Below are 22,703 nucleotides of genomic sequence, written 5' to 3' on the forward strand. Positions count from 1 at the left end.
TTAATATTTAGGTGTTTACAAAATTAAGTTGCTAAATACAATGTCAAAGGACAAACTAATGTAAGCTGATATGAGTTGTCTAATAAAGTAAATTATAAATTGTTATAAATGTATTGAATTACAATATACACCAATAATATTGAATGGAAATATTGAATGAAAGAAATATCTTTGGTAGTGAAAGGACAACGGAAAATGTAATTAGACAAGAAATACGTCTAGAAATATATAATGTTAATTGAAAGGAGGCTATTATAGTCGTGGTTCATTCTAAATTATAAGAGAGTGTTATATAGACAAGGCTTAAGTTACTCTATTATTATACTACTTGTGGCTATGCTGGGGCACCGTAATTTGCGCCAATGCTTGTTTATTTTAAACTCTCTTCTGGAAGGCTGTTGGCCGATTCAACTTGTCATCTAGGGCGTACTTGACCAACAAATGCATGGGAAACGTTATTCTAACCTTTATATACGAAGTATATGACAAATTTCTATCATTCCAACACACCTTGAGAAACCAGTTTTGGTCGAATTTCGAAGTCGCTGCCATTCTTTTAAATGTATCTATCTATCTATCCCGAGAAAAATAAAGAGAGAGAGAGAGAGAGAGAGAGAGAGAGAGAGAGAGAGAGAGAGAGAGAAAGAGAGAGAGAGCACCTTGCTCTCATGTGTCTATTCCCTGGTGAGGTTACCGTGGTCTTTTCCGTAGGCTTTTCTCTCCATGGATAAGACTAATGTTACTTTTTTACACCTTAAACATTTTCTGTGATACACGATCCCTTTTGACTTTTTTTTCTTCTACCGATCCCTTTTGATCAGAATTTTTTTTTTCTAAAAGAAAAGCTCTACAATTGCATTTGTCCCCTCTGTGTGCAGCCCTGTGTGGCCAATAAAAGAAAGTTATCTACCTACAGAAATCAGTCTTGATGAAATAGTGGATTGGACAGAGCTACCCTTCTTTGCGTTTCTTGATGTGATGTAGGCTCATACGCTACATTAAATAAATATTTGTCCGATTGTTGTTCGCATCTATACCTCATGGATCTCTGTGTCCTTTTGGCAGTGATCTCTGTGGGGTTTTGGCAGAGCATTGAAAATTTGTGGGCTTTTGAACTCAGCTGTTACAGTATCGAGTTCTTACTCTGGATGGAGATGGTGGGATTTTTAGTGCTTTGCAATGGCATCCAGTCTGGCGAATGGTGTAGCTTTCAATCCCAAAGTCGGATACTAGACCTTCCAAGATCTTCCGGTAATGCATACTTTGAACATAAGTTATGAATTGATAAAGGTTCTAGTACAATGACCAAATAAGCAATGTTACAATGTGTTTGACTATGTAATAATGTTGCTACATAAGTTATAATGCATGCACAATACATTTTACAAAAGTGTGAGTACTATTGTAGAAATTTCTCGTGAAATTTTTGTTGAAAATTTAATTTGTATTTGTAAATCCAAGTGGTTTGTTTGTACAGTCATCATTAATATTACACTTGCAGGTTGATTTTTTTCGTACAACAGTCAATCAACTATTATTGTACGTTGTATTATCATTTTCTGAGACATATATTTACATTAATTTAATAAATATTGAATTCATGCACAGGCACAAGTCATGCATTTTGGTGATAGTAGGGTGGGAGATGGGTAGTGGTGGAGAATATTATCAATTCTAAAAATAGTAATTGAGTGATACTTAATTGAGTCCCGGAAATTGATCTGGTTGAATTTAAACTCAGAACGTTAAAAGTATTTAATTAAATGTCACTAAGCATTTTATCATATCTGACGCTTTACTAATTCTGTTAATCCACTGTCTTACGTATCAATATTCTTTCTAAATTTGGTACGAAGCCAGCAGTTTTTGAGGGGAGGGAAAAGTCGATTATATCGACTTCAGTACTCAACTGGTACTGACATTTTACACGTGTGCGCGTGCGTGTGTGTAGTGTGTGTATGCCTGCCTGCCTGTATGTATTTTCTGAAGAAAATATATGTGTATATTTATGAATATATGTAAACTTATGAATTTATAATGCGTATATAGGCGCAGGCGTGGATGTGTGAGTAAATAGTTCGCTTCGCAATCACGTGATTTTAGGCTTAATCTCACTGCGCGGCATATGTATAGCCCTAGGTTGACTTACGCTTTGCGAGTGGATTTGACAGGCGGAAACTGTGTAGAAGCCGTCGTATATATGTATATATGTATGTGAGTGTGTGTATTTGTGTTTGTGCTTGTTCCATAACCTACAACTTGACAACCGCTGTTAATTTGTTTAAATTATACGCCGGTAGAATAAGTACGAGACTTAAAAAATAAATACTGGTGTCAATTTCTACGACTAAACCCTTCAAAGAGAAAGCCCAGTATAACCACAGCCTAGAAAGCCCAGTATAACCACAGCCTAATGACTGAAACAAGTAAAAGATATATAAGGATATACCTCCCTACACATCTAGTGAACGGAAATGATAGCTGCTGGGATGTGGCAAATAAAGTGGCTTAATGTATTCAAGTGGCAGGCCATAAGTTGGCCCGGACTGCGATGCAGAATGCTGCGAGTGTGCTCGTCGAAGCGATCGCTCAAGCGAAAATGTGTTTCATCAACATAAACGGCACCAGAGAGTTTGCATATAATGTAGTACGTGAAGGCGCGTGGCTTCGTGGTTAGGGCATTCGGCTCACGATCGTAAGGTCGCGAGTTCGATTACCGGCGACGCGTTGTGTCCTTGAGCATGGCACTTTATTTCACGTTGCTCCAGTCCACTCAGTTGGCAAAAATGAGTACTACCTGTATTTCAAATGACCAGCCTTTTCACACTTTGTGTCACGCTGAATCTCCCTGAAAACTATATTAGGGGTACACGTGTCTGTGGATTGCTCAGTCACTTGGACGTTAATTTCACGTTAAGTGCAGGCTGTTCCGTTGATCGTATCAGCTGAGACCCTCGTCGTCGTAACCGACGGAATGCGCCTTTTAAGTATGTAATGTTGAGGCGTGTAGCTGAAGTTTTGGGTGGTGGTTTCGTACTGGGATTTTAGGATTGGGGATTATTTGTGATGTTGCATAAATAGGTGCTGCATGCGCGCACGCATCAGCCCGCAACCTCCTATCTTATAGTTATCCATTGCATGCGCTGGTACGGATATGTCCTCTGTCTTCCGCTAGATTATCCTACCAGGGCTTTACTCTCATTCGATGCAGAAGCTGCACGTTGGAAGAGGCCTCGTGGCAGGACCCGTACCAAATGGCTGGCGGTGATTAGGGAAGCTCTCCAGAGGCTCGACGTCACCTTGGTGTATGCAGAGGGGTTGGCACGTGGCCACCAGCGATAGAGAACACTGGTGGACCTGGTCGGCTCGACGCATCATGACGTCTCTGGGACCACAAATCTGGGATGACCGCAGCCCCATCAAGCAAGAGCATGAAGTAAGCAAGCATATATATAGGAACTAATGTAGAGTATGCGACCAGTGCGTTTGAAAGTACCTAGTAGGAAGTAGTTGGGAGACAAGGAGTTTTTATTTAAAAGGTTGCAGCGATGCTTATCTCTACTGAAGGAGAGATGAGTTGGTGTAGGATAGATCAGAGCCGTTACAGGGTCAGAAAATAGAAAATGGAAGTTGCAGATGAGTGTGTGCTTTAATGATAGGGTGGCTGGATAGAAGGTGAAGGACAGTGATAATCAGTATGTAGCTGTGCCTATGTAGGATAAAATAGGAGTGGTAGTTCAGTGCCAGATGCACAACTAATTAAAAGTACCCTCTATTGAAGAAGTAACGCATTTCTTGAATTGGAGGGCAAATCATTGGTGCATAACCAGTGAAATCGGAGAAATTGAATAGGTGAATAGATTGGGTGTGCCTGGAATAAAAAGAAGGAATAGTGGAGAAGAGAGCAGGTGTCAGTGGAATTGTACCAGACGGGATTGGTCGGATGGATGTTGTAGGTAGTGACAGACTTTGCTAGGAAGTTGACGCGGTATCAGATATGGTGAATTCTAGAGAAGAATGATCTGAAGTAGCATAAAAGGTGACGGTAACGGATTACTGTTTGGTGCCATTCCAATAATCAATATAGTGACCGTTCAGTTTAGGGATGAGCCTAGTGGACTGAGCAAAAAGATCTGCGACTTAATGTGGCATAAAAAAAAAAAAAAAAAACGCTTTGGGCCCATCATATTGCTCATAGCAGCCCTGTGGAACTGTTATGAAACTCCTCAGAGAAAGGAAAGTAATTGAGTTTGAGGACGAGTTTCGCTAGGGAAGAGGAGGATGGTAATGGTATAAGGTACGAGTAAGGGTAATGGTCGAGGAATTGCTTAAGGGCTGATGGACCGTTGCTGTATGGGAGAATTGTGTAGAGTGATTTGAATTAAATAGTGAATATAAATATATAATGTATATATTATATATCCCTGGAGAAAAAAAGAACGAGTTGACGGGGCATGGTTGGTATTCTTAATGCGTTAGTAAGACGCAGACGTGTGGTCTTTGTTTTTTGAGGTTCCTTCAAGAGGAGTTCGGTGGAAATGAGAGGGTTGCCGGGATCGTCGGTTTTGTAGGTTTTGAAAAGAAAATATATCTTGGAGGTGAGAGATGTACTTATGATGAGGTTAGTTAGTGACGATGAGGAGAAGCGAGTTAGAACGAGTTAGAAAAGTTGAATTCGTGTGTGATGATAGAAACTTGTTTCTGATTCCGGTTTGTAAAGTCCACAGGTAGTTTGCTGAAGAGAATGTTGGGCACTTCTTACTGTAGAGGATTACAGAAAAAGAAAACAAAACACAATGCTGCTCATATCGACCATCTTGATGATGATGTCATCCCTTGGAAAAATTTCTAGTGAGTAACGATTTTTGATAAAGAATTAAAATCCTGTACCGAATATTTTTTATAACTGAAGATGCACTTGTTGACAAATATGTCGACCGAGTTGTATAGATCTAGACAAGATGTTCAGCCAGGGTGACGTGTTTTGAGGTTGGTAGGATAGCCTTCTAATTTGTATCGAACCTTCTGAAACTTCTTTCTTTGTTTTTACTGGGACGCAGTATTCTAAATCTGTACTTTTCTCTTTTTCAGAATGTTACCAATTTTGTATTTTTGGATTCCACTTTGTCGACGCAAACCGAAGTCCCGACGTCTCAGATTTATTAACACATTAGCAGCAAAAAGTAAAGCGAAGCGAATAAGCTATTGTCGAAAATCGGAATGGCATTGCGACGTGCTTTCGTCGGTTGATTATGATTAGAAACTAAAGAGTTTTGAAAGTGTTTACATGCTCTGTTTGCTTACTAGAAATAACAGCTAAATCTCTCTCAATTCAAGCGTCCTACTATTTCAAAAAAGGAAGCCCACTGGGTAATGCAGTCCTGGATAAATGACTGCTTGGTCATGATATGAATGAATGCCTTTGATCATGTCTGTTCAATCAGGGCTTACATAGAGCTAAGCAAGAAAAACAACAACACCAACAACGAAATAACAAAGGCTTACTACATTAACTTACTTAATATCATTGAAATGAATATTATAGTCGTAAAAATAAATAAAAGTAAATTAATTCAATCTTCATATATTGCAGATATATAGCAGAAATTTGATTAATAAACGAAATAGAAGTCAGTCGAATAGACGGCTTTCTGACAACGGACGGTTTCACTGAGGCGACAGTGTTTAGAAGAAATTAATTTATAGGCAAATATCGTCTTGCACAAAGTTAGCTGTCCATTGACCATTCTTGACCTTTGAACAGAACAATGTCACCGTTTTACGACTGAATCGTATCTGGTTTTATGATTGCCCGCAAATAAAGCAATTTATAGCCACAAAAAGGATTAGCGAAGACAGGCTGTGTGTGTAACGTGGAAGTTTAGGAATATTGACGAAATCTTAGACTGTATTCTCAATATTTATGACGAAGTTTCTTTTCGCAAGAGTGGTGCAGTCAATTAAAGAACTGATTACGTCCAGAAAGAGATAACCTCAAAAAGATTAACATATAAGAGTTTATAAACTGCACCGAGAAAACCACTGGCTTCTGAAGTGTCATATATCTATATTTTACTACGAGCTAGTTCGACCTTATCAAAACATAGTGTATGTGTGTGTGTGTGCGTATTTGTATGTATGTATGTGCGTATGTATGTGTGTATGTATGTGTGTATGTATGTGTGCATGTATGTATGTATGTAAGTACGTATGTAAATGTGTGTATGTATGTATGTATGTATGTATGTATCTCTATATAAAACATATACACATTCACAAATACGCACATGTTATATATATATATAATATATATATATATAATTAAAATAAGCAACAAGGATATCCAGAGGTAATGCAGTACGATCGTTTCACGCAACTCCATTTAATTGAACAATGCAACCATTACATCAATTTAAACGCAGAGCAATCCTCAGCAGCACAATATTATATAAAAATCTGTAACAAGTCTTTAGTAACTTTTAAGCTGAAGTGAAGGCAGTATGTTCTTTGTCTATCTCCTTAAATTCTTGTAGATTTTAAGTAAAATTATACTAATGTGTCCATCAGTTTTAATTTGATTAAATTCTATGTCTTTGTGCAGCTGAGGATTGCTCTACATTTAAACTGATGTAATGGTTGCATTGTTCAATTAATTGGAGTTGCGCGAAACGACTGTACTGCACTACCTCTACATATCCTTGTTGCTTATTTTGATTTTAATCATCTTATTTTGAAATTGTATGGATAATATCGTACTAAATTCTGGTGCCTTAACTTAAGCACCATATTCATCTGAATCTATCTATCTATCTATCTATCTATCTATCTATCTATCTATCTATCTATCTATCTATCTATCTATCTATCTACCATGCTTAATTCTGGTGCGTAAACTTAAGTACCATATTCAACTTGAATCTAATTTTTTTACAGAACTCCCCTACCAAACCCGAGCATATATATATATATATATATATATATATATATATATATATATATATATGTATGTGTGTGTGTGTGTGTGTGTGTGTGTGTGTGTGTGTGCATGTATGTATGTATGTATGTAAGTACGTATGTAAATGTGTATATGTGTCCTCTTGACACCAAATGCATTTTCAGTTTTGTTTTCATATATGCATAAATATGTTATATATACATTATAAATACATGTATATGTAACATTTTTATCCATCTATGAATTTATATAACATAATCTAAGCATATAATATACACACACACTGTTTAACTCACACACACGCTCTCAGATGCTCATACACACACCCACATATGTTAAGAAGAGAAAAGTTAAAAATGCACTTGGTGTCTTCTTGCAAAGATTTTTTTATTTACATTCACTAACCGGTTTCATAGTTATATAATATTGAAAAGTTGCTTAATATGCATCATCATCGCGGTAGATGTCTAAACATGACTTAACGGACTTAGACCTACGCAAAAGTAGAAAAGAACATTTACGGCGTAGGATAATTTACATAACTACAAATTGAGCTAGCACAAATAAAACTTAGTGAGGTGGCTAATGGTATGAATTTGAGCAACAAAGACAAATAATAGTAAATAATGGTACACACACACACACACACACACACACACACACACACACACACACACACACACACACACACACACACACACACACACACACATCAATTCGTCGACTGTTGTCGATTTTGTACCGTAAACTTCATCATTTAAGTATATCCATGAAAAATATCTAGTGGTGTGTGAGGTCCGGTGAACACGGAGTGTATTCTAGTGAGCTGCCTCGTCCAATCCAGTTGTTTAGCAAAATGTCATTAACGCAGGTCCTTACATTACTATGGTAGTGTAGGGGTGCACTATCTTCAAAATAAAACTGTTTTTAAAGTCCTCTTGAATACTTGGCATGACAGATTGTCACAGCCAGTTAAAGTAAATAGGACCAGTCACAATATATACCATCTAAATATAATGATCCAAAAAATTCACTTGATGATATGCCGCATTAAACTGTAATTCCTTGTAAATTAACATGATGTTCGCCTGTAATATGTAGATCCTTAGGTCTCCAATAGTGCGATTGTGGCGGTTAACTTAAATGTAGTCTCTCAGCCCAAATAATCTTTGTTGAAAAGTGTGCCTCTTCTACATATCTTGCCAAGTACCGCTCACAAAGCTCCATTCTTCGGTTCCGATCATCTTCATTGAGAGCGTGGACTATTCTTAGAAAGTAACTTTTCCAACGACAGTGCTTCGAAATGCGATGGACGCTTGATTTTGAAATTCCTCTCTCACGATTCGCTTGCTACATAAATATTCTTGAACTCAGGCAATGCGTTCCTAGTACCATTTCTTGCTGTGTCCGAAAGGTTCCTTGTGGACATTCTGAATAGCTCCATCTGCTTCAAACTTATCTCTAATTCGAGTGATGGTAGGTCACGTAGGTGAACTATTTAAACTGTCTTGGCAAATCAACTGTTTTTTCAAACTTCCATTAACCCTTTTGGATAAATCTCCTTTCTTCAAAGCCTTATCAGACACTCTTCATTATTTCTTATGGGTTAACTCTAAAAAGAAATGAAAATTAAGTTAAAGCGTGTAGAAATTTTTTAGGATACTCTAAGTACATACATACATACGTACATACATACATACATACATACATACACACACGCATGCATACATACATACATACATACATACATACATGCATGCATACATGCATGCATACATGCATACATACATACATACATACATACGTACACACACACGCATGCATGCATACATACATACATACATGCGTACATACATACACACACACGCATGCATGCATACATACATACATACATACATACATGCATGCATACATACATACATACATACATGCATACATACATACATGCATACATACATATAACAAACCCATATCTCGCAATGCTTTCGCAGTACCAGTGCTAGTGCCAAACATTTAGGATATTGGATTGGCCACTCGAAAAGATACGCAGTCTGGAATCAAAACCAGAAAGGTACTGACCACCACTGGCGACTTCCTCATTAATAGTGACACCGATAAGATTGATGTGGGACCAAGTGGTGGTGGTAGAGGCATAATGTTAGTCCAAACAGCCTTTGAATGTCGCATTGTATCACTCAGACAACACCTGCTGAACAGTGAAGAAAGAAATGAGTACATTCCATGCAAACTCAAAAGTGAGACCAACAAAATCTTCAAAGTTGAAGAACTACTGTGCCATTTCTTTGAGAATACAACTGTCTCATGCGACCCAAAGGAGGTTGGACTGGCATAACTAAACAGAAGCTTGGAAGAGAAGCATACATCATACCAACAAAAAGCAATGCATGGGTACATATCTTGTAAGCTAGAGGACAACAACAGCATTGACAGGAAGAGTAGACTCTCCCCGACCTGCGATAGATACCTTACATCCCATCTAGAAGGATATGCCTTCCCTATCCAGGAACAGGAGATAGCTACTAAATTCCTGATAAACAAAAGGGACGAGGATGTCACAAAACTTACACGTTGTGATAAAAGATTTCGGCTCTGCTATACCAGTGTGTAAGATATCACCCACACCATCAGCACCTTCCCCCAAAATGTCTTCGAGATACTACCTGCCCCTGACGCATGATAAAGTTTCAAAGACCAATTTACAATGCTATCCGCAGGAAGGACTGCCATGGTGTATACGTCAGAACCAGCTTGTATTCACACCTTTAAAAACAAAGAATACTGGCGGAATACTCCAATAGAAATACCAATTCGGTGCGAACATAACAGACCTGATATTGTTCTATTGGACAGGGAACAAAGTCGTGCACTGTTGTAGAGGTCAGCTGCCCAGCAGATGTGAATGTACCATCAAAAGTCCGGGGAGAGGAGAACATTTATGGCGAATTAATGCGGAGCTTACAACTCGTGTACCTTGAGTATGAATTCTTATTTGTAGCTATCATCATAGGTGCATTAGGTTACGTACCAACAAATTTGCACAAAAACGTAGAAACACTTAGTTTCATGGAAAAAGAGAGCAAAAGAAACTAACGCGGATTCTTCAAATCCAATCTATTAGTGGCAGAGTGAAGATTTGTAAGACATTCCAGAAATTCTCCATCTGAGATTCTTATTTGAATAGATGTACACACTTGGGTGTATGCGTCAATAGTTCAACCAACACACTAACTCAACTACATATTCACAAACACCAGGAACTCCCTTAACTCAAAAAGTCTTGTTGCTTTGTTAGCAACCGGCTTGAACTCCCTCAATAACTTAAATTAAACTCAAAGAATAATCAAACATACATAAACACACACACATATGTGTGAAAATGTATACAATGCTGTTATCATATCGCAACCTACTCTTCAACTACCCTCACTAATTGTCAAAACACAGTCACTAAAAGCGACCGATGGAATAGAGACTGATGCTTTACAAGGCAAAGAGAAGCCCGGGGGAATGGAAGCAGAAGAGGAAACGGGAGAGGAAAGGGAGTAAAAGGGAGAGAAAGGAGTGGAAAAGCTGATCCACGGTCACTCTGCTGAATATATAGTAGCCAAACTGCAACAAATGACACGCCACTAAGGTCTTATTTAGTCCCTGAAACAAATAGCAGTACTATCATGGTTGGAACGTCCTTCATCATTGCTTTACTCTACTCCATTTAAATGGGAATATACAACACGAAATAGAGTTCAAGTCGAAGAAGGAAATCCTCTTCACATGCGCTCGACCTGCTAGATATTTCTGTCAAATTTTTCTCAAATAGGCGCAGGAGTGGATGTGTGGTAAGTAGCTTGCTTACCAACCACATGGTTCCGGGTTCATTCCCACTGCGTGGCACCTTGGGCAAGTGTCTTCTACTATAGCCTCGGGCCGACCAAAGCCTTGTGAGTGGATTTGGTAGACGGAAACTGGAAGAAGCCTGGCGTGTATATGTATATATATGTATATATATGTGTGTGTGTGTTTGTGTGTCTGCGTTTGTCCCCCAAACATCGCTTGACAACCGATGGTGGTGTGTTTACGTCCCCGTAACTTAGCGGTTCGGCAAAAGAGACCGATAGAATAAGTACTAGGCATTCAAAGAATAAGTCCTGGGGTCGATTTACTCGACTAAAGGCAGTGCTCCAGCATGGCCACAGTCAAATGACTGAAACAAGTAAAAGAGTAAAGAGTAAAGAGTAAATCTTAAATAACATCGATTGTTTAAATTTAGAACAAACAGTAAGTTTTAAAGTTTATCTCTACAGATTTTAAGTTTATATCTACAGATTTTAAGTTTATATCTACAGATTTTAAGTTTATATCTACAGATAAAATTCAGAGTCACCACTGTAAATTATGACGTCAAAACCTCAAAACATCATAACATCATAACGTCATGACATTTAGTGCTGACTCTGAAATCCTATAGAAAATCTGTAGAGATAAACTTAAGAATGAGAACATCGCACTGGTAACACAAAGTACAGTATTGGCTTGTAAAACTTTGATATACTTGGTGGTATATTATGGCTTCAAAACAAAATACTGTGTCTTTGATAGCAATTAGTAGTAGTAAATGTATCTTCATATTTACGAACAGACGAAATAACAGCCCCCCCGCACGCGCATCAACATTTGTCATTCTACGATAGTGTTGGCTACATAAAAAGACATTTATTGAAGGTGGGACTGAACTTGAAACCATGTGATTGCAGAGCACACTTCTAAACAATACAACCATGCCTTCACCATTCTCTCTCTCTCTCTCTCTCTCTCTCTCTCTCTCTCTATCTCTCTATCTATATATATATTATTCTTTTTTTTATTATATTTTTCTCTTTGTATTTATATTCTGTGATCAATTTTTGTTTGTCTATATTAGGCTTTTTTTCGCTCTACGAAATTAATGAATATTTTATTGAAAGTATATTAATTATGTCTAATGATATTGATATAAATGGCAACAATAACAATAAGTAATAACAATAAATAATAATAATAATAATAATAATAATAATAATAATAATAATAATAATAATAACAACAACAACAAAGTGATCAACAACATCAACAATGAGAAACTAAATAAATAAGAGTATAAACAACTACCAGAAACAGAATCTCGGCAGATGGACGTGTTAAATTCTTTATTTGTATCGTGTTCAATTGAGCGGAGTCAGTCACACAAATCATTCCTCCCCAGACCATTAAAGAATATACGTTGGTTAATAACGGTGACTGATTAGAATATACAATAAAACGCCTGGCGATTCCTTTTCCAAGACAAGTCGCTTTGAAAAAAAAAACCAAAAAACATAAAAAATAAAAAATAAAAAAGCAGTCCCAACCCCAACCGTCAGTGTAACAACGCTTGCTTGTTTAGAGTTGTTCATTTTATCGAAATGATATGAAATCACCGACAGCTTGATGGCTTGGTGGCTTGATGCTGTTGTGTCATACTCTTCTGATTAACTAAGAAAACATTAAAAAAAAACCAAACAAAATAAGTCACTTTAGGTCTTTAATTTTTATCGGGATCATGCTAAATCTTCACCGTATATCGATATATATTCTAGTATTGATTACATAAGTGTGTGCATGTGTGCATGTGTGTGTGTGTGTGTGATGTGCGTGTGTGTGTGAGCACGTGTGTGTCTGTTTATGTATGTATGTATGCATGCATGTATATGTGTATGTATGCATGTATGTGTACGTACGTTTCTATGTTTGTCATTATTCAGTTTATTTCAAGATTTCTTGCCAATAGAGAAAGAACCGGTTTCTAACCTAGATCCAAGGCTCCTTCATTGGAATTTCAACATCAACAACAGGGTATTTTTTTTGTTTGTATGTATGTATGTATGTATGTATGTATGTATGTATGTATGTATGTATGTATGCACGTATGTATGCACCTGTGTACATCCATTTCTCTTGGTTAGCTGGTTATGACATTAAATTGCATCTGGTGACGAGGCTCCAGTTAGGAAGTTCTAAAGCTGTGGAGAGTATAGTGTCACTCTTTAATTACCATGACTCCCAGATCCCTTCTGACTCGTCAAAGTGCCACTTATGGGTTAAATAAATTTACCAGGGGCAGAGAAGGCTCCCGTTATTTTTGATAAAGCTAAAATAGTACCATTGATCTTGCAATGCTTGTCATTGGACCCTGCTATGGTGACTGAGAGAGTAACAAAAGTGCTGTGCAAGCATTTGTCACTTAATTCCAATGGTGTACGGATGTCTCGCTATCATTTCGTTTCTTGATTCGTTTTGTATTTTATAAAGTCATATGGCGATAGATGATGGCGACGTGTAAAGTCATATCCGCGTACATGCAAGGATGAAAGTAAACCAGAATAATCACGTTGAATGTGAGACGGCTATCATTGAGTAGATGAGGCAATCACCACATTCATTTCTATCCTCATAAGTATTCGGGTTGATGGAAAGTGTGTGGTAGTCCATCGGTTGATTGTATCTGTAATTTAAAGGACCAGCCTTGTCACACCCTGTATCATGGTGATTCCGACTAAGAATCATGTTTAGTGTAAACATGTATGTGGGATATCTGAGCCCCTTACGCGCTTATTAAGTGAATAGGTAACTCCATTGAGGAATAACTGAATATTCACCGTCGAAAGTAACGGAAGCCCATTTACACACAGACACGTGTGTATGTGTATGTGTGTGTGTGTGTGTGTGTGTATGTGTGTGTGTGTGTGTGTTTGTGTGTGTGTGTAGCGGCATGTATATCGAGACATATTTTAACTCGTCTTTCATAATGTTGTTATTGTTGTTTAGTCCTTAGTTAGCTCCAAAGAAGCAGACCTATAATGAAAGACATTCCAACCTTGTACAGCTCCTCTTTTTCCACTGTCCACGGAACTTAAAATCACATAACCTAACATATATTTTTCTAAGAAGTCAGGGTATAATTTGAATGAAAGATGTGGCTGTTATTTGTAGCAAGTAGAATAACTATGTAGAGATCCCCTTCTTGGCCTTTTTTTTCGAAAATGTGTTCATTTTTATGTGGTTAACTTGCATTTGATATATACAAACCATTTAACGTGGGGTTTAGGTAATGAAAGTTCAATAGATATATTGTCTAATGTATTTGTTGTGATGTAGTTATGTTGTCTTGTTCTATGGCTTAGTTTGTTTCTTAGAATATTCATTGCTGGTCAGTGTTTGATTTAATATATGGATTTCTTTATCTACCGTATTTTCAGACCAAAATTTACAGTAAAAAAAGGAAGGTAGACTTATACTTCACCAAGACGCCTTTAGAAGACCAAGAATTCCATGTGAAATACAGCAGGATTTGGAAAGATAGTTACGATGTTTGAATGTCTGCACTTCAGGTTCGCCACGACCTGCATATAACCAAAATTTTAGTTACCTGTTAATTCTTTTTGTACTTACTTTGTGTTCATATTGATGCACGATTATAATCTAAATAAAGGCAAATATTAAAAATTAAATTTGAAATAATTAAACATTATTTTAAATGGAAAGTTATTTTTTTAATATTGTATTTTTTTCATTCTGTTGCGAAATCTTCCATTCCTCTCTGTTCTTTGGTGATCCGATCCATCTCCACCCCGAAGATGTCCCGATTTCTCAATAAAAACCCGTAACCGAAATCCGATCAAAAAAATACTTGCAACGAAAAATCTATTGCAGAATGGTTATTCAGGAGAAAGGTAATCGACTTATACGATGAATAAAGACATTGATATTTCTTTTTTGTCTGAAAAATCTACCTCCGCTTATATACTACGTTTAACTTACATTCCAGAAAATAAGGTAGTGCCTTGTCTTTGAAGAAAGATCTGAGTAAAGATTTTATAACTAATATTTTCTAATTCTGTGAACATTCGAGGTCTTCGTATAATGTATACGTTTGTCTCTTGCAAATGGAGATCTGCTACTTTGTCTCTGAATAATATCTAGAAATGGAGTCATTGTATTTCCAGGAGTTTTATTTGTACTGCTCTCAGTATAAAGTTTCTATAAAGAGGCAGCAAGACAAGCAAACATCACTCTTCCTGAAGGTAAGTCACTGAAAGTCTAGAAATGTTGATGATGGATCTAACAGTTCCAATTTTCAAGAAAATGAAAGGAACTCATGTGAAACATTAGAACAAAATGTTTTTTTTTTCAACTACAACATGCTCACGGTACGTTTGTATGTATCTATATATGGTATGTTTGTATATATCTATATCTATAAAGGCGGCGAGCTGGCAGAAGCGTTAGCACGTCGGGCGAAATGCTTTGCGGTATTTTGTCTGCCGTTACGTTCTAAGTTCAAATTCCGCCGAGGTCGGCTTTGCCTTTCATCCTTTCGGGGTCGATTAAATAAGTACCAGTTACGCACTGGGGTCGATGTAATCGCCTTAATCCCTTTGTTTGTCCCCTCTGTGTTTGGCCCCCTGTGGGCAATAAAGAAATCTATATATGGAAGCATATATACATACATACATACGTGTGTGTATGCATCTGTATATACGTATATAATATGTATACATTTATATATGTCTCTCTCTCTCTCTCTCTCTCTCTCTCTCTTTCTCTCTCTCTCTATATCTATCTATCTATATATATATACACATGCACACATGGACAAGTACACATACTTATATATATGTGTGTGTATGTATGTATATATGCATGTGTATTTATGCACACACATACACACACATATACATATGCACACACACACACACACACACACACACACACACACACACACACACACATATATATATATGCATTTATATATATATACATTTATATATATATATATATATATGCGTTTATACAAATTGCCAATAAATTACCTATTTGCATTGTATTATAATTTATTATAAATGTTTCATAACGAACTAAGGTGTGTAAACATTTCAGTGTTCATGTCATTGTGTTGTGTTGTTTGCTAATAGCTGGACTCGTGCTGAGCTGTCAGCATTGTTGCCTTTCACAACGTAGCTGAAGGACAAAAGAGAATGGATGAAAACGTGGGTGCGCGTGTTTATACCATGACGACGATGACGACGACGACGACCACCACCACCACTGACACCGCCATCGTCACCACTACGTTCGCCGCCATCAGCAAGTCTAACCCCCACCACCATAGTCGCCGCCGCTACCACCACGTCTACCACAATATTACAAAGTTGAGCGATTAGATTTCGACAAATGAAAGAGTGTTGCTTGGACTTGTTCCGTTCCATGCAAAAACTATTTGAAAAAACTACTGCTCTACGAGCCAACAGGGGGGACTTTACGTGGCTAGATAAATAGCAACCAAATCTTCCTCAGATCACAGTCAACTGTCTGTACTATAATAAAGAAAGCTGCTTATTATTTAATTTGGAGTATGTAACACTTACTAAAAGAGGGCAACTATTAAAATCTAGACTGTCTAGAAAATACTTATAATTTCCAATGTTATTTTTTTCTTTTATCAAAATGCGGTTTTCAATTACTTTTATATTGAAGATTCCAAGTACTCGCTTCAATCACAAAACTAGTTTTTATTCACTGCCAGATTTTAATTCACTGCCAGATTTTAATTCACTGCGAGATAGCGCTTTTTAGTCTCTGTTTACACTTTTGGATATGTAAAGGTTGCCCAAATATTTGCAACGCTACTTTTTTACAAATTATAAGTTTAACCCTGCGCTATTCAAAATTATGTTGATTTTTTTGTAGCCTTTCATATTTGTAGGATGTTGTTGAAGAAATAAAACGCTGAATAAATAAAAAAAAAACTGACTTTAGTCTATAGGGAATAACTACAGACGGTTCCTCCTTCCACCCATTTTGTCTCTTCATAACTTCGTACTTTTCAATGAAATTTTCTACAACTACATTTCAGATGGTGTAGATTGTGATTATATTGGAATTTAGCGTGAAAAAGATGTGTGTGTGTTTGTGTGTACGCGCGCGCGCGTATATATATATATATATATATATATATATATATATATATACATACACACAGATATATACACACATATATATATATGTGTGTGTATGTATGTGATATTTCCCGCACCTTCACCTTGTTTTCTGATACATTTTAATAAATTAATTACAGCTGGATGTGTGGCAAGAGGCTTGCTTCCTAACTACATAGTTCTGGATTCAGTGTCACTGTGTGGTACCTTGGGCAAGTGTATCGGGCCAACCAAAGCCTTGTGAGTGGATTTGATAGACGGAAACTGAAGGAAGTCCGTCGTATATATGTGTGTGTGTGTGTGTGTGCGTGTGTGTGTGTCTTTGTATCTGTTTTTGTCCCCCCCACCACTGCTTGACCACCGGTATTAGTGTGTTTATGTCTCCGTAACATTAGCGGTTCGGCAAAAGAGACAGACAGAATAAGTACTAGGCCTAAAAAAAAAGGACGGGGGTTGATTCATTCGATTAAAAAAATTCTTCAAGGCGGTGGCCCAGCATAGCCGCACTCTAATGACTGAAAGAAGTAAATGGTAATTATGTTAAAAAGAAACAACTACGTATGAGGTCTACTCTACTCTTTCCTGAAAATTCTCTGAAAGAAATCGGTGTAGAAAAGAGGGAACAATGCTAAGAATAATTATTGAATACATATTTCTTTCATTATTTTACCACAGTCTTAATTTCTCTGTCAAGCAAATTCAAAGGTAGCCCATCCTCCACGTAATCATTTAATACGCTAAAAATTACAGGGATCACGTGGGTGGTAAAAGTAATATTTTTTTAGCATAATTCTAATTTAATCATCAAAATGTATGAGGAAACAAAGTCGGAACGCGTGGAATATGTCATTTTTCTTTTCCCATTAGATTTCGATATAAACTTCAAGTGAGGCTTGTTTCCCAACAACATGGTTCCGGGTTCAGTTCCACTGTGTGGCGCGTTGGGTGTCTTGTACTATAGCTTCGGGCCTACCAAAGCCTTGTGAGTGGATTTGGTAGATGGAAACTGAAAGAAGCCCGTCATATATACGTGGTCTGATCATTAAGTATCCGGATTGTTGCCATAGTAAGGAAGCTAAAGTACGCAGAGTGAAGCCTCTTGGCACAGATTGGACTTGAATTCCGTCGTGTATGCGCACTAAGTTTTAACGTTCTAGCTCATTTCCGATTTAAAAAATTTGAAAATTCAGAAAAAATTCATATATATATATATACATATATATATATATACGTATATATATATATATATATATATATATATATATATATATATATATATATATATATATATATATATATATATATATATATACGTGTGTGTGTGTGTGTGTGTCTGTGTTTATCCTCCCCCACTGGACAACTGGTGTTGGTGTACTTACATCTCAGTAACGTATCGTTTCGGGAGACCGATAGAATAACTATCAAACTTTAAAAATAAAAAAATAAGTACTGGGGTCAATTCATTCGGGTAAAATTTCTCAAGCGTTGCCCCAGTGTGGCCGCAGTCTAATGACTAAATCAAGTAAAAGATAAAGAATAATCATAATGTACATCATCTGAAATGTATTTGTAGAAAGTACCCTGTAGGACTGTTGACAGCTATTTTCTTATTAAGATTATATCGAGGATTTTGCAAATGAGAGGTGCCAACTGTTTCAACCAATCCACATGATTATTTCAAGGACTGTGTTAATTTTGATTTTGCTGATTTTCCTCGTTCTGAGTTCAAATCTTTCCAAAATCAACTTCACCATTCTTACTTCCAGTAAATTAAAAACTGAACAGCAGTATATATAGACGTTGATTATAGTCTCCCCTTACTTTACAAATCGAGTGCTTTGTGCCCAAGCAAAATGAATTAATTCTTTATTCATACGTATGAATTTCCTTGACCTGAAATGATCTGCAATTTTTGTTTGACAGAAAAGTCATAGTCACCAAACGCCCCAAGATTCCCTCCATATTGTGACTATTTATTAGCAATTTTAATTTACATTCTTTTAAATTAAGTGACTAAGTTTTCTATATACTTTCAGCAACAGTCCCATCATTCTTTTTCCAGCATCTTTTTATACATTTTATTTTCACCATGTTTTGTTTTTTTCTTATATAGATTTTATGTGATTCTAATTATTTTCTTTCTTCGCCCGAATAAATTTTATTGCCATTTTATTTTACAATATCTTCTTATTAAATAAATATATAAATATATAAATAAAGCAACAAATCGAAACACCGAAACAAACTAGAAAACAGCGTTGGAACAAATTTCATGAGACGTCGGTGTACGTACGACTCAGTTTTGAAACCGTTCGTTGGCATTATGCGTTGATGTTAAATGTGAAATGTTTTAAAGATATATGGAGCAAACCTAATGAGCGACTCACGCAAAACATCTGTCGTGCAAAACGTAAACCTCATATTTTTAAAGCGAGCTATTATCTGAGATTCGTTCTTCTCTTTTTCCAGAAGCTTTGACAATTCTCAAAAAAAGGCGCGCGCAAACATATTTTCATGCTGTTCTATTTATACTGCTGAAAGGTCATTATTAATTCAGACTTATTAGGCTGACATTAGTTTTATTTAACACGCCAGCAGTTCAAACCTACAAAGCTGTCATGAAAGAATTGTTACACTCAATGTAAATGTTGCACATAACTTTTTGCAGCCATTAGTCCGTGTAACAGCATAGAGTGTGCAGCGCGCAGGATGAAGTGTGCAACGAGAGTGTCGTTACAGATGCATGAAATCTTAGTTAAATTTAATGTTAGTTACATCGGCAGCAGTAACTACTGGTTATTGTAACAGTGTATATAAACAGTGGCATATAGTATATTTCTTAATGAAGTGATGGATATTAACTAACGTAACAGTATGAGGATAGCACAAAGCTAATAGAAGTCCATGTAAAATGTTACTGTCATTTGGACGAGGCACTAACGTGACATTCTTAAAATTTAAAGAATATAGTTGAGTGAAGCGATTAGGACATATATGTATGTATGTGTATATATATATATATATATATATATATATATATATATATATATATATATATATATATATATATATATATATATATCATCGTCCTTATCTTCTATTATCAAATAGAGTATTGAGCTTTATTTGATAACCAGTTGATCTAGCAAGTGAGGCCATATATCAGTTAGTGGAGACCTCGAAACGGCGCGCATTCTCTCCTCATAACGCCATACACTTGCTGGTTTCCGGTATGCGGAGCTTTCGACTGGTAGTACTTGCATGTGCAAGTTGTTTGCACATATATATATATATATATATATATATATATATATATATATATATATATATATATATATATATATATATAAGGTGGTGCTCCAGCATGACCACAGTCCAGTGACTGAAACTAGTAAAGGGATAAAGGGATATGTGTGTGTGTGTGTGTGTGTGTGTGTGTATGTATATATATATATATATATATATATATATATATACATGCATACATATTATATACATATACTCATCTATCTATCATATACATACATGAATATCAATGTATATGTGTGTGTATGAGTGTACGTGTATGTATATATGTGTGCATCTATCTATCTATCTATCTATCTATCTATCTATCTATCTATCTATCTATCTATCTATCTATCTATCTATCTATATACGAGCGTATCTGCTGTTGGGGTAGCTGACTTTTTAAAAATAAATCTTTTTCAACATATCATCAACTTGGTCGACCAGAATCGGATTACATATTAGTTTAACACTCACACGCGCATGCGGCCCTTCTCCATGTATTTGTTTATATATGTATATAGATGCATAGCTCTCTCTCTCTCTCTCTTTATATATATGTATGCATAGCTATATATGTAGATATATGTAGATATATGTAAATCTATCTATCTATCTTCTTTCTGTCTATCCTTCTATCTATCTATCTATCTACCTATCTACATACATAAAGACACACACACACACACACACACAGAGAGAGAGAGAGAGAGAGAGAGAGAGAGAGAGAGAGAGAGAGAGAGAGAGAGAAAGAGAGAGAGAGAGAGAGAGACAAACACACAGAGAGACAAACACACAGACACACACATATACATTCACACGCTCAGACATGTACATACATACAGATATACAAATATACATAAATGTAGGTGTTCCCTTCATCGTCATGAGATCCCAAGTTCGATCCCAGTGTTTGGTATCTAGAATAAATATTATATTTTATAGCATCGGGACGATCTAAATCTTGTGAGTGAAGTTAGGTAGGTGGAGACTGTATAGAAGCTTGTCAGGTGGATGAACTGTACCTGTAATTCAAACGGTTCAGCCTTCTCAGATACTATGTTACGCTGAATTTGTATGAGAAATATGTTAAGTGAGGAATACCCAGCCACTTGCATGTTAATAGAGACTGGCTTATGCAGCTGATTGGACAACTGAATACTACCATCGAACGACGGAGGTCCACCACTGCTATATATATATACTTAGGCACACACACAGACACACGCACACGCATAAACACATACATAAATACATACATACTACATACATATATACATACATACATATACATACAGACACACGCCCGCCACACACAGACACACGCCCGCCACACACAGACACACACACACACACACACACACACACACACACACATTTGTATGAATGTATGGAACTTTGAGTAGCTAAGGTATAAATTAGTCTGGAACGACTATACATACATACATACATACATACATACATACATACATACGTAGGTACATACATAAAACAAGATATGCAATCTGCACATACACGGACACCAAATACTGCACACATACAAGCAAACATGTGCAAATACCCTGTTCATGTTGAAATTCCAATGAAGGAGCCTTAGATCTGGGTTAGAAATCGGCTCTTTATCTATTGTTAAGAAATCTTGAAGTAAAACTGAATAATAACATACAAGTATAAATACATACCTACATATGTATACATACATGCGTATATACATACTTAAAGATCAAAAGAATGTTGTTGGAACTTAAAATTAAAACAGCCACTAATTTAAAACATAAGTAGCCAGATGTTGTGTGGGGCCACTAGTAAAACATAAGCTCTGTTATGGAAATCAGCTACCCTCTGGACGTTAATGTGGTCAGAAAAATACAAGGAAAACGTCTGTGGACCATTGATAAAGAGTTTACAGATAATGTACTCCAATATAATTCAAGTTTATACTTATTATTGGAGCAACAACCTGTCAGAAGCAAAGTAGGGTTGAACTTGGGTTCTTGAGGAGAGAATGCAACTCCTTGACAATACACTAGATATGACACAATATTTAGAAATAAAAGCTGCAAGACCTTCTTAAGGTTTTTAAGCACAATGAATGCAATAACATACTTACCTTCAAAACCGTGTTATCAGTCAGGTGGCCGATCAAAATTAAATCTAGATTAAAGAGAAAAAGAAAACACATGTGTACATACAGACAGACGTGTTAAGGTCATCTCTACAGATTGTCTATTGAAGTTATAGCCAGCACTGATTTTGAAAGTATTGACTTATAAACACCGTGTTGACTTATAAAAACATATTATGGCTGCATAACGAAATATCGTGTGCCCAGAAGTCAGTAATACATGCATAAATACGTACATACATATATGCATGCGTACATACATACATGCATACATACATACATACATACATACATACATACAAAC

Source organism: Octopus bimaculoides, chromosome 3 (assembly GCF_046866305.1).
Source record: "Octopus bimaculoides isolate indiv1 chromosome 3, ASM4686630v1, whole genome shotgun sequence".
Taxonomy (NCBI): Eukaryota; Metazoa; Mollusca; class Cephalopoda; order Octopoda; family Octopodidae; genus Octopus; species Octopus bimaculoides.